Source organism: Ovis canadensis, chromosome 7 (assembly GCF_042477335.2).
Source record: "Ovis canadensis isolate MfBH-ARS-UI-01 breed Bighorn chromosome 7, ARS-UI_OviCan_v2, whole genome shotgun sequence".
Lineage (NCBI taxonomy): Eukaryota > Metazoa > Chordata > Mammalia > Artiodactyla > Bovidae > Ovis > Ovis canadensis.
Genome location: NC_091251.1, coordinates 69,189,208 through 69,201,745, shown reverse-complemented (window position 1 = coordinate 69,201,745; position 12,538 = coordinate 69,189,208). Strand labels below are relative to the sequence as shown.

Here is a 12,538-nt window from a genome sequence, read left to right as displayed (position 1 = left end):
AAACTACAATGAGGTATCACCTCCTACCATTCAGAATGACAATCATAAAAATAAAAAAAAACTGTAAATGCTGGAGAGGACGTGGAGAAAAGGGAATCCCTACTGCTCTATTGGTAGGAATATAAATTGATAAAGCCACTCTTAGAACAGTACGGAAATTCCTTAAGAAACTAAGAATAAAACTGCCATATGACCCATCAATCCCACTACTGGGCCCATACCCTTAGAAAACCACAATTAAAAAGACACATGTACCCTAATGTTTTTACAATAACAAGTTTTTACAGTATTTACAATAACAAGGACATGGAAGCAACCTAGATGTACACTGACAGATGAATGGATAAAGGAGATATATAAAAGGAAATATACAACAGAATATTACTTAGCCATAAAAAGGAATGAATTTGAGCCAGTTGTAGTGAGATGGATGAACACAGACACTGTTACACAGAGTGAAGTAAGTCAGAAAGAGAAAGACAAATATTCTATATCAATGCATATATATGGAATCTAGAAAAACTGTACTGATGAACCTATTTACAAGGAAGGAAAGGAGACGCAGACTTAAGAGAATGGACTTGTGTACACAATGGGTAAAGGAGAGGGTAGGGTGAGTTGAGAAAGTAGCACTGAGATATATACACTATCATATGTAAAACAGATGACTAGTGGAAAGCTACTATATAACACAGGGAGCCCAACCTGGCACTCTGTGACCACCTAGAGGGGTGGGATGGAACAAGGAATGGATGCTTAAGAGGGAAGGGATTTATATATATAATTATGACTGATCTGTCCTATTCTACAGAAGAAACCAACACAACATTGTAAAGCAATTATCCTCCAATTAAAAAATAAATTTAAAAAAAAGCTTTTTAAAAAGTTCAAGCCAGGGAGAAAAACACCAATACAGTATACTAACACATATATATGGAATTTAGAAAGATGGTAATGATAACCCTGTATGTGAGACAGCAAAAGAGACACAGATGTATAGAACGGCCTTTTGGACTCTGAGGGAGAGGGAGAGGGTGGGATGATTTGGGAGAATGGCATTGAAACATGTATACTATTATGTAAGAAACGAATTGCCAGTCTATGTTTGATACAGGATATAGGATGCTTGGAGCTGGTGCATGGGGATGATCCAGAGAGATGATACCGGGTGAGAGGTGGGCGGGGGGTTCAGGATTCGGAACTCATGTACACCCATGGTGGATTCACGTCAATGTATGGCAAAACCAATACAGTATTGTAAAATAAAGTAAAAATAAAAATTAAAAAAAAATAAAAAGTTCAAAAGCCATTTACAGTAAAATCTCTACAAAGAGTGGACACAGAGGGAACCTACCTCTAAATAATAAAGGCCATATATGACAAACCCAAAGTAAACTTCCTACTGAACAGTGAAAAGCTGAAAGCACTTCCTCTAAGATCCGGAACAAGACAGGGTGTCCACCCTAATCACACGTATTCAATATATTTGTGGAAGTCCCAGCCACAGCAATCAGAGAAGAAAAATAAATAAAAGGAATATAAATTGTCACTGTTCCCATATGACATGACACTATTCACAGAAAACCCTTAAGATGCTATCAGCAAACTAATAGCACTCATCAATGAATTCAGTAAAGTTGCCAGATACAAAACTAATATACAGAAATCTGTTGCATTTATAAAAGTCACAATGAAGTATCAAAAAGAGAAATTAAGGAAACAATCCCATTTATCACCATATCAAAAATAATAAAATACCAAGGAATAAACCTACCTAGGGAAGTAAAAGACCTATACTCAGAAAACTGTAAGACAGTGATGAAACAAACTGAAGATGACGCAAACAGATGGAAAGATATGCTGTGTTCTTAAACTGCAAGAATTAATATTGCTAAAATGACCATACTTGGAATTCCCTGTCAGTCCAGTGGTTAGGACTCAGAGCAATCTGCAGATTCAATGCAATCCCTATCAAAATATCAATGCCATTTTTCACAGAACTAGAATAAATAATTTCAAATTTTATATGGAAACATACACAGAATTTAAATAAACCTATCAAGGAAACCAAAGAAAAAAAACAATTATTGAGCTGAAGATTTACTTGGGTGTGTCCTGGGGGAAAGGGCTCTTTAATAAGTAAGACTCTACTTAGACAAAAAGTTAAAATACTCGTAAGCCCTCCACAAATTTAATTTACTACACATTAAAAAAATATAGTGGGAGGGGGGTTCAGGATTGGGAACTCATGTACACCCGTGGCGGATTCATGTCAATGTATGGCAAAACCAATACAGTAAAGTAAAATAAAGTAAAAATTAAAATTAAAAAAAAGAATAAAACAGGAAGGTAGAAGAAAAAATATATATATAGATATCAGCTTAGGGTTCAAGATGATGTTCAAGTAGAACAACATGCACTCATCTCCTCCTGCGAGGGCATCAAAATCACAACCATCAATAGGAGGATGCTGGTACCTAGGGGAAAAAAAAAGATAACCCATGTCCAAAGACAAAGAAGCCAAGGTGAGGTGGCTTAAAGATTTACTGAGCATGACCTGTCCAGCAGAGTAAGATCCAGTTTTTCCCACAGCCAGTCTCTCCCATCAGGAAGATTCCACAAGGCTCTTATACTCATCCATCAGAGGGCAGACAGAATAAAAACTACAATCACAGAAAACTAACCAGACTGATCACATGGATCACAGCCTTGTCTAACTCAATGAAACTATGAGCCATGCCATGTATGGATACCCAAAACAGGTCACAGTGGAGATTCTGACAAAACATGGTCCACTGGAGAAGGGAATAGCAAGCCAATTCAGCATTCTTCCTTTAAGAACCCCATGAACAGTATAAAATGCAAAAAGATATGACAATGAAAGATGAACTCCCCAGGTTGGTAGGTGTCCAATATGCTACTGAAGAAGAGTGGAGAAACATCTCCAGAAGAAATGAAGAGGCTGACCAAAGCAGAAACAACGCCCAAATGTGTATGTGTCTGGTGGTGAAAAGTAAAGTCTAATGCTGTAAAGAACAATACTGCATGGGAACCTGGAATGTTAGGTCCATGAATCAAGGCAAATTGGAAGTGGTCGAACAGGAGATGGCAAGAGTGAACATTGCCATTTTAGGAATCAGTGAACTAAAATGGACCAGAAAGGGTTAATTTAATTCAGATGACCATTATAATACTGTGGCAAGAATTCCTTAGAAGAAATGGAGAAGCCTCACACAAAAGAGTCCAAAATGCAGTACCTGGGTGCAATCTCAAAAATGACAGAATGATCTCAGTTCACTTCAAAGGCAAACTATTCAATATCACAGAAATCCAAGAATCTGTCCCAACCACTAATGCTGAAGAAGCTTAAGTTGAACAGTTCTATTAAGACCTATAAGACCTTCTAGAACTATCACCCCCCCCTCTAAAAAAAAAAAAAAAAAACTGATGTCCTTTTTATCACGGGGAACTGGAATGCAAAAGTAGGAATTCAAGAGATACCTGGAGGAACAGGCAATTTGGCCTTGGAGTACAAAATGAAGCAGGGCAAAGGTAACAGAGTTTTGCCAACAGAATGCACTGGTCACAGCAAACACCCTCTTCCAACTACACAAGAGACAACTCTACACATGGGCATCACCAGATGGTCAATACTGAAATCAAATGATTATATTCTTTGCAGCCAAAGATGGAGAAGCTCTATACAGTCAGCAAAAACAAGACCAGGAGCTGACTGGGGCTTAGATCATGAACTTCTTATTGCCAAATTCAGATTAAACTGAAGAATGTAGGGAAAACCACTAGACCATTCAGGTATGAACTAAATCAAATCCCTTTAGTGGAAGTAACAAATAGATTCAAGGAATTAGATCTGATAGGCAGACTGCCTGAAGAACTATGGACAGAGATTTGTAACACTGTACAGGCGGCGGTGATCAAAACCATTCCCAAGAAAAAGAAACACAAAAAGGCAAAATAGTTGTCTGAGGAGGCCTTACAAATAGCTGAGAAAAGAGAAGCAAAAAGTAAAGGAGAAAAGGGAAAACACAGCCATCTGAACGCAAAATTCCAAAGCACAGCAAGGAGAGATAAGAAAGCCTTCTTAAGTGAACAATGAAAAGAAATAGAGGAAAAGAAGAGAATGGGAAAGACTACAGATTTCTTCAAGAAAATTAGAGATACCAAGGGAACATTTCATCCAAAAATGGGTACAATAAAGGACAGAAATGGTACAGACCTAACAGAAGCAGAAGATACTAAGAGGTGGTAAGAATACATAGAAGAACTATACAAAAACAATCTTAATGACCCAGATAACCATGGTGGTGTGATCACTCACCTATAGCCAGACATCATGGAATGGGAAGTCAAGTGGGCCTTAGGAAGCATCACTAAGAACAAAGCTAGTGGAGGTGATGAAATGTCAGCTGAGTTATTTCAAATCCTAAAAGAGGATGCTGTGAAAGTGCTGCATTCAATAGGCCAGAAAATTTGGAAAACTCAGCAGTGGCCACAGGACTGGAAAAGGTCAGTTTTCATTCCAATCGCAAAGAAGGGCAACACCAAATGTTCATACTACCACACAATTGTACTCATCTCAAATGCTAGCGAAGTAATGCTCAAAATTCTTCAAACTAGGATTCAACAGTATGTGAACTGAGAACTTTCAGGTGTTCAAGCTGGATTTAGAAAAGCAGAGGAACCAGAGATCAAATTGCCAACATCTGCTGGATCATAGAAAAAGCAAGAGAATTCCAGAAAAACATCTACTTCTGTGTCACTGACTATACTATAGCCTTTGACTGTGTGAAACAACAAGCTGTGGAGAATTCTTCACGAGATGGGAATACCAGACCACCTTACCTGCCTCTTGTGAAACCTGTATGCAGGGCAAGAACCAACCAGACAGAACCGGACGTGGAACAACAGACGGGTTCAATATACATCAAGGTTGTATACTGTCACCCTGCTTATTTAACTTCTATGCAGAGTACATCATGCAAAATGACAGGCTGGATGAAGCACAAGCTGAAACCAACACTGCTGGGAGAAATATCAGTAACTTCAGATATGCAGACGACACAACTCTTATGGCAGAAAACAAAGAAGAACTAAAGAACCTCTTGATGAAAATGAAAGGGGAAAGTGAAAAAGTGGGCTTAAAACTCAACGTTAAGAAAGGAAGATCATGGCATCCAGTCCCAACAGTTCATGGTAAATAGATGGGGAAACAATAGAAACAGTGACAGACTTTATTTTCTTGGGCTACAAAATCACTGCAGATGGTGACTGCAGCCATGAAATTAAAAGATACTGCACTTTGAAAGAAAAACTATGACCAACCTAGACAGCATATTAAAAACCAGAGACATCACTCTGCCAACATAAGCGTACAGCCAAAACTATGGTTTTTGCAGTAGTGATGTATGGATGTGAGACTTGGACCGGAAAACTGAGTGCCAAAGAACTCATGTTTTTGGTGTTGGAGCATGACGGTGTTGGAGAAGACTCTTTAGAGTCTCTTGGACTGCAAGGAGATCAAACCAGTCACTCCTACAGGAAATCAGTCTTGAATATTCACTGAATATTCACTGAATTTCACTGAATATTCACTGAAAGCACTGATGCTGATGCTAAAGCTCCAATTCTTTGGCCACCTGATGCGAAGAGCTGACTCACTAGGAAAAGACTCTGATGCTGGAAAAGACTGAAGACAGGAGGAGATGGGGACAACAGAGGATGAGATGGTTGGAAGATATTACTGACTCAATGGACAGGAGTTTGAGCAAGCTCTGGGAAATGGTCAAAGACAGGGAAGTCCGGCCTGCTGCAGTCAAAGAAAGGGGTTTCAAAGATTTGGACATGACTGAGGGACTGAACAACAACAATAACAAGAAGCCCCAAGGGCTGGGTCGCCTCAGGCCAAAAAACTACCAGGGAGAGTGCCCATCCCCAACCATCAGCAGATGACTGGATTAAAGCTTTACTAAGCAAGGTCCTGCCCACCAGAGCAAGACCCAGTTTTTCCCACCATCAGTCCCTCCCATCAGAAAGCTTACATAAGCCTCTTAGCCTCCTCTACCAGAGGGTAGACAGAAGTGAGAAGAACCACAATCCCACAGCAACTAAAACAAAACCAATTACAGAATATCAATAACCATGAAAAAGCAGAAAGTTATGTCCCAGATGAAGGGACAAAATAAAATCCCAGAAAAACAACTAAATGAAGTGGAGACTGGCAATATTTCAGAAAATAATGACAGTGAAGATGATCCAGGATCTCTGGAAAAGAACAGAGGCAAAGCTTGTGAAGATGCAAGAAATGTTTACCAAAGACATAAAAGAACTAAAGAAGAAACAAACAGAAATGATCACAATAAACCGTGGAAAATTCTGAAAGAGATGGGAATACCACACCACCTGACCTGCCTCTTGAGAAATCTGTATGCAGGTCAGGAAGCAACAGTTAGAACTGGACATGGAACAACAGACTGGTTCCAAATAGGAAAAGGAGTATGTCAAGGCTGTATATTGTCATCCTGCTTATTTAACTTATATGCAGAGTACATCATGAGAAATGCTGGGCTGGAAGAAGCACAAGCTGGAATCAAGATTGCCGGGAGAAATATCAATAACTTCAGATATGCAGATGACACCACCCTTATGGCAGAAAATAAAAAGGAACTCAAAAGCCTCTTGATGAAAGTGAAAGTGGAGAGTGAAAAAGTTGGCTTAAAGCTCAACATTCAGAAAACGAAGATCATGGCATCTGGTCCCATCACTTCCTGGGAAATAGATGGGGAAACAGTGGAAACAGGGTCAGACTTTATTTTGGGGGGCTCCAAAATCACTGCAGATGGTGACTGCAGCCATGAAATTAAAAGAAGCTTACTCCTTGGAAGGAGAGTTATGACCAACCTAGACAGCATATTAAAAAGCAGAGACATTACTTTGCCAACAAAGGTCTGTCTAGTCAAGGCTATGGTTTTTCCAGTGGTCATGTATGGATGTGAGAGTTGGACTATAAAGAAAGGTGAGCACTGAAGAATTGATGCTTTTGAACTGTGGTGTTGGAGAAGACCCTTGAGAGTCCCTTGGACTGCATGGAGATCCAACCAGTCCATTCTAAAGGAGATCAGTCCTGGGTGTTCATTGGAAGGACTGATGTTGAATCTGAAACCCCAATACTTTGGCCACCAGATGCAAAGAGCTGACTCGTTTGAAAAGACCCTGATGCTGGGAAAGATTGACAGCAGAAGGAGAAGGGGACGACAGAGGATGAGATGGTTGGATGGCATCACCGACTCAATGGGCATGGGTTTGGGTAGACTCTGGGAGTTGGTGATGGACAGGCAGGCCTGGTGTGCTGTGGTTCATGGGGTCACAAAGAGTCGGACATGACTGAGCGACTGAAATGAACTGAATGCACAAGAAGGAATCCATAACAGAATAACTGAGATAGAAGCATGGATAAATGACCTGGAGGACAGAAAGGTGGAAATCACTGCCACAGAACAGAATATAGAAAAAGATTAAAATGCAAAGAAATGAAGACAGCCTAAGAGTCCTCTGGGACAACATTAAGTGCACTAACATTTGCATTAGAGGAGTCCCAGAAGAGAGGGAGAAAGGACTTAGGGAAATATTTGAAGAGATAATAGCTGAAAACTTCCCAAACACAGGAAAGGAAATAGTCAATCAAGTTCAGGAAGCACAGAGATTCCCAGCAGGACAAACCCAAGGAGGAACACACCAAGACACAGTAATCAAACTGACAAAAATTAAAAGAGATAAAATATTAAAAGCAACAAGGGAAAAATGACAAAAAACATACAAGGGAACTCCCATCAGGCTATCAGCTGATTTCTCAACAGAAACTCTATAAGCCAGAAGGGAATGGCATGATATATTTAAAGCGATGAAAGGGAAGAACCTACAACCAAGAATACTCTACCCAGCAAGACTCTCCTTCAGATTTGATGGAGAAATCAAACGCTTTCCAGAGAAGCAAAAGTTAAGAGAATTCAGCACCATCAAATCAGCTTTACAACAAATGCTAAAGGAACCTGTCTAGACAGAAAACAAGAGAAGGAAAAGACCTACAGAAAGTAAGCCCAAAACAATTAATAACAGGGTCATATATATCAATAAATACATTAAATGCACCAACCTAAAGATACAGACTGTCTGAGCAATGAAAACACAGTCATGTATGCACTTCCAATTTACCCCATCTCTCTGCTTGACCCATGCCATCCCCATTCTAAGTAATTACTTTATGTGCGTGCCTGCCTAGGTGCTCAGTAGTGTCTGACTTTTTGCAACCCCATGGACTGCAACCCACCAGGCTCCTCTGTCCATGCAGATTCTCCTGGAAAGAATACTGGTGGGTTCCCATGCTCTCATCTTCCCAACCCAGGGATCAAACGCAGGCTCCCATAATGCAGGCAGATTCTTTAGGTCTGAGCCACCAGGGATGCATGTTAGGTTAATCATGTTCCCATTATGGCTTGTAATTGTAATCATCTTTTATTTTCTGTCTGGTTATTGATTATGAAAACTCATAAACATCTTTTACTATTGTGATTATGTAACTATTACTCACTTAATACCATTGTATCATGATTGGTCAACAGAAAAATAATAGAACTCTGTTTCACCAAAACTATCATTTAATAGAAAAACCTGTAATCACTCTTTAAAATCCATATGCATATCAAATTACCTTGGAATTTTTTGAAAAATACAAATGCCCAGGTATTGTTTTTTTTTCTCCAGAGTTCCAGATATGTTTCTAATGAGCAGCCCATGTTAAAAACAACTGGACTATCTTTTACTTTTATCTAATTTGTTTCACGTTTTCTATTTGATATTCAGTGCTCCCATTTCATTCAGTTTATATTTTCCAATTTCTCCTTTTTTTTTGAGGTCCTCTCAAGCTGTTATCAAGTACAGAAGAAAAGCTTCTGTATGCATATATATAAATAATATGTATAATAAATATATTTTGAAAACTTACGAATTTTTGCCTAAAAAGTTTATGACATTTTGATTCCACTTGTTTGACTTAGTAAGAGTAGAATGCTAGATTTCTAATTTAAAAAAATAGATATGCAAGAAGCAGCAAAGGTGTACTACATAGCACAGGGAACTATAGTTAATATTCCGTGATAACCTATAATGGAAAATTATTTCAAAAATAATATATGTGTATACATATAACTGAATCACACACACAAAAAAGAATTCTACTTTTTGAAATTTAGTAATGTCTTTTGCCAGTTTTTCTAAATGTCCTATGGATATCTAATAACAATGTATGAGATACAAAATTTTAAATCTATTTGTGTAGGATACAAGATTAATATAAATTAACTAAAGGTAAGTCTATTATATTTAAATGATTTATGACATCATTCAAGATGCTGTTATTTTTTCTTCACTTGATAAAATATTCTCAAAGAAATGTTAATACGTCTCACTACGATCATATGCTTTTTTCTTCTCCCTTACATGTCTTAATTTTTTATTTATCTCTGTTCTTTGTTGTTAGGTGTCTAGCAGTTTATGTTGTCTATCTTCTTTGTGAACTGCACCTTTTATCATTAAAAATATTCACCTTTGTTTCATTTAAAATAAAATTTAAAATATAGATCTTACCATCAAAATTACTCAATGAACTAGAATATTAGAAATCCTGAAATTAATTGAATTTTAGTCCCCAAACACCATAACTGAAATCCTGTCATGTGCAACAGAGGTGGTGGAAAATGCCTTCTAGTGGTAGATCACAGTCACCATCTGTTTCATCAAGTCAGACAAACTTGGCTTTATTAACAGCAGCAGAACAGACTGAAGAGGAGGGAGAGACAACATTACAATGTTAGTTTCTGTTCTTTTTATCAAGATAATATTAATCAGATGTGGTTATCTTCTCAAAAAAGTAAGTTTTTTAAATCCATGACATACTTTATTAACCCCCAAAGGCATTCTTTTTTTTTTAATTAATTTTTATTAGGGTATAGTTGATTTACAACCTTGTGTTAGTTTCTGCTACATGGCAAAGTAAGTTCAATATACATAGATATATCCACACTTTTCTAAATTATATTCCTATGTAGATCATTATAGAGAATTGGATACAGTTCCTTGTGCTATATAGTAGATCCTTATTATCCATTTTATATATGAAAAGACAGTGAAAGTGAAGTCACTCAGTCATGTCTGACTCTTCGACGCCATGGACTGTAGCCTACCAGGCTCCTCCATCCATGGCATTCTCCAGGCAAGAATATTAGAGTGGGTTGCCATTTCCTTCTCCAGGGAATCTTCCGGACTCAGGGATCAAACCTGGGTCTCCCACATTGCAGGCAGGCGCTTTAACCTCTGAGCCGCCAGGGAAGCGTTTATATATAGTAGTGTATATATGTCAATCCCAAAACTGTTCTTATCTTTCCCTAAGAAATGTAAAGCACTTAGCTCTCAGGAGAATTGAACATTAAAAACTTAAGGGAATATGATTAACACAGTGGGAAAAAAATCAATCAATCACTAAGGCTGTGCACAATAAATTCAGGGGGAAAAAAGGGTATGAGGCATTACAGAATGTACAAACAGACTCATCTTTGAGGAACTTAAAATCTAGCTGCCCCATTTAAGAGGACATACCTTTTAGTCTTATTACTTTTCTTTGTCTGAAGCACAAAGGTATCTTTCAGATTCATTAGAGGAGATAGTTCAAATAATCAGAAGATGTTCAGACAATGAATAATGATCATCTTCCATGGCTCATTAATATTTTTTAAAGCACCAAGTGACCCTGTCAAAAGACCATATATCCTAAAATAGTCTCATAGCTTAGCCAGCTGTAACACATAGCAAAGGCAAACATCATATACTGGGTAAGCAAAAGGAGATAAACAGAAACATTAAAATATATGAGGGAAATCAACTACCAGCCTTGTCATTCAGCTACAAAGGAAGAAATCCTGCAACAGCCTGAGAGAGTTTGGAAGAGGATTCTGCCCTAGGCAAGTCTCCAGGTGAGAATTCAGCTCAGCAATACCTTTACTGCAGCCTTTAGAGTCCTTGATCACAACACCCAGCTAGCTGCATCCAGACACCTAACCCATGGAAACTGTAATAATAAATGTGTGGTTTTAAGTTGCTAAGTTTGTGGTAATTTGTTATGCAATAAAAGAAAACAAACACAAACTCCCAGTGATAATGTTGTGAGTAAAATGAAGGCAGGCAAAGGGAAAAGAAAGTACAGTGGTAGGTGAGATGCAATCTTAAAAGGTGTGCCTAGGGACAGCCCCACTGAGACAGTGACATTTAAGAAATTAAGGGGAAAAGCCACACAGGTCTCTGGGGAAAGGATTTTCCTGGGTTAAGAGAATAACAATTGTAATAGAAAATAAGAAAATAGAAAAACTTGGAGACAGCAGCTATAAGCAACCCCTTCAAAGTGTTATGAGGCAAAGAACTAACGGAAGCTGAGAGAGAAGGTCAAGAGATGGTTTGTGTTAACTGCTGCTGTCTGTTTTAGATAGATTATATATAAATGAGGGCAAGATTATATAGAGCATGTTTGGTATGCAATGCTGTATTAGTCAGCTCAGGCAGCCATAACAAAATACTATACACTGGGTGACTGAAACAATGGAAATTTATTTCTTAACAGTTCTGGAGGCTGGAAGTCTAAGATCAGCGTGTCAGCATGGTCAGGTTCTGGTGAGACCTTTCTTACCAGCTTTTTGACAGCTACCTTCTTGGTATGTCTTCATGTAGTAGAGAGAGAACAAGCTCTCTGGTGTCTCTTCTTATAAGAGTACTATTCCTATCATGAGGTCCACCCTCATGACTTTATCTAAGCTGATTACCTCCAAAAGGCCTCATCTCCAAATACCATCACTTTGAGGAGTGGGGTTAGGGCCCAACATATGAATGGGGAGGGGGGGGACACAAATATTCAGTCCATAACACATGCTAATATGATGCCCCAATGGAGAAGGGAAACTGAGAAAAGAGGAGAGGATTGCAACAGTGAGGTCCTTGAGGAAGCCTGGACAAACAGAATCCAGCCCAAAAGTGGAAGAAATGACTTGTATAACAGCCGACAGTTCATCCATGGCAACACAAGGGAAGGCAGAACACACTGGCACAGATGTAGGGAGACAGGGGTAGGTACATAGTGGGAGTTTATCAAAATTCTCTTCTGATTACACTGAATTGCTCAAATGCTTACAGTGGTAGCATGAACTGCATAAGGGACTCTACCAATGTCCAATGGAATACAGCTTCAGTTTAAAATACAGTAGCTAAGTCAATGAATTTAGTAAAGTCACAGGATACAAAATCAGTATATGGAAATCCCTTGCATTCCTATACACTAACAACAAAAAATCAGAAAGAGAACTTAAGAAAACAATCCCATTCACCACTGCAACAAAAAGAATAAAATACTTAGGAATAAACGACCTGTGAAGAGACAAAAGACCTGTATACAGAAAACTATTAAGACACTGATGAAAGATAT

General features: G+C 38.4%; 1 protein-coding gene across 1 annotated transcript in view; it reads right to left on the bottom strand.

The window, feature by feature from the left end:
- The window catches only part of DMXL2 (Dmx like 2), a 172,838-nt gene that overhangs the window by 104,761 nt on the left and 55,539 nt on the right, over nt 1–12,538 (bottom strand). The gene's annotated exons all lie outside the window — the stretch shown is intronic.